Source organism: Jaculus jaculus, chromosome 6, assembly GCF_020740685.1.
Source record: "Jaculus jaculus isolate mJacJac1 chromosome 6, mJacJac1.mat.Y.cur, whole genome shotgun sequence".
NCBI lineage: Eukaryota > Metazoa > Chordata > Mammalia > Rodentia > Dipodidae > Jaculus > Jaculus jaculus.
Window position 1 is genome coordinate 111,934,765 of NC_059107.1, and position 2,238 is coordinate 111,937,002.

At 40.3% G+C, this 2,238-nt stretch overlaps 1 non-coding gene across 1 annotated transcript; it reads left to right on the forward strand.

Moving 5' to 3' along the window:
• The first annotated feature begins 218 nt into the window (after nt 1-218).
• On the forward strand, nt 219-325 carry LOC123461823. Its single transcript, XR_006637888.1, has one exon. It is a non-coding gene; the product is annotated as a U6 spliceosomal RNA (small nuclear RNA).
• Nucleotides 326-2,238: the final 1,913 nt, after the last annotated feature.

Below are 2,238 nucleotides of genomic sequence, written 5' to 3' on the forward strand. Positions count from 1 at the left end.
CTCACCTCCAATCATGGTGGTAAGCTGGGCCTGGTACCTTGGACCAGAGAAGCACATGCCCAATCCCCTGGTGACTGTGTGGCCAATGCCTTTGAGGTCCTTCCTGTTAATCTTAATCCTGTTAACAGTAATCACAGTTTAGTCATAGTGCTAAGAATTGGTTTTTCACTACAACAATGCATTTTTATGAAACAATTTTCCATTAAAATAATAATCTCATGCTCGCTTCGGCAGCACATATACTAAAATTGGAATGATACAGAGAAGATCAACATGATCCCTGCGCAAGGATGACATGCAAATTCATGAAGCGTTCCATATTTTTATGTAATCCTACTGTTTTGGACAATGGAACACTCAGGAGCCATAGATTGTTGCTAGAAAATTTTCAGTGCCAGGGATGGGATATCTTCCAGTGAGTTGTTGGCCAGGGAGATCCCTGATACCCCCAAAACATTATGGGCCATTGCCAAGGCCCTTGGTTTCCCACCAGGAATAGATGGTAAGGCCCTATTGCTGAAGACTCCATATACTTGGGCTGCAAGGCCACTGAGAAATCTTGCTGGAACTGAGCTGATAACTTCCTCCATATAGACCAGCAGACAGAAAGCTGGAAGAAGCCATTCAGCATGCAGTTCAATGGGAGAGAGAGAAATCACCAGTGAAGATGCTCAACAGTGGACACTGCAAGCCTTATATTTGTCCAGCCAGGCCAAATGAGCCAACTGGTGCAATGGTGGTACATCTGTTATGGGGAAAACCAACTGCCCTCTAATTGGACTGGAGGCCCGCTCCATAGGAAGGGAATACATCCCTGATACTGAAAACTTAAAACAGGGTAGTCATAAGCCTAAGGGTGTAACTTCTGCTGTTGTCTGACCAAATGTATATACTATGCTTATCAAACTGCCCAGTAAGAACTTCTGTTAATGTTTACACCCTTATATTAATTCTACTCTCACTTTTGGTTGAGAATCTTCTCTTTTCATATGGCAGTGACCTTGGGACAACTCAGAAGGTATCATGGTGATGGAAAGAAATGACCACAGTGCTCAGAACTGCAATATCTGTATCACACCTTCCAAGGCTTGGGGTCTAATGCAGAAGAGGTGGCAGAATGAATATAAGAGCCAAAGGAAGGGCAAGACTCCATACAACATTCTCCCTCCAGACACAAAATGGCCTGTATATCCGTGGCCTCACAGTGCCTGATACTACCTGCATAAGACCATCATAAGAGGAGGAAAAGATCAAGACATCAAAAGTAAAAGAGAGACTGATTGAGATGGGGAGGGAATATGACAGAGAGTGGAGTTTCCAAAGGGTAAGTTGGAGGAGGGAGGGTATCACCATAGGGTATTTTTTATAATCATGGAAGTTGTTAATAAAAAAATTAAAAAATTAAAAAAAAATAATCTCCTGTTTTAAATGCTGTCTTTGCACATTATAAAACCTGACATCTCTGGGTCCTGTGGTGATGGATTTTGACAAAAATACAGGAAATTCTTCAAATATGAATGGAATGGAAACAGACTGCTTTCCTATACCACTTTGCCAAAGCCACTAATGTGAAGTGAGTTGCACAATAATAAATTATTCATATCATAAATGTAAAAAAATAGTTCATCATAATCAATAACCTCTAAGTGAATTGATATGTGGGCTTCAATTTTTCTAAGATAATTAGTTTTGAAACATTCAAATTAAGGGAGACTAAAATCTTCATTAAAAGCAGAGTTTCCTAATTCCTAGTAAGAAAATATTGCATTCTAGCTGGGCATGGTGGCACATGCCTTTAATCCCAGCACTCAGGGAAAAAGACAGGAGGATCACTGTGAGTTCAGGGCCAGCCTGAGAATCCATAGTGAATTCCAGGTCAGCCTGGGCTAGAGTGAGACCCTACCTAAAAATATCAAAAAAAAAAAAAAAAAAAAAAAGAGGAAGCTACCTAAGAATACTGTATTCTGGTCTTTATTATAATAAATCAAAATTATGTTCTTTTCCACATAGATAGAATTTCCTATAAATTTTTAAATTGTATATTATATATAAAATAGGTTATATTCTTATTCACTTGGCTTTTTTCCCATTACCAAGGAGCCCTCCTCAGAGGGGTTATGGTAATCACTACTGTGTCATGAAGGCCTCAGTCAGCCCATGTGGAGTAGCAGGGGAACCGACCTCAGGGTATTCCTACCTACTCTGTGGCTCTTAAAATCTTTCTACCCGCCCCCTCCC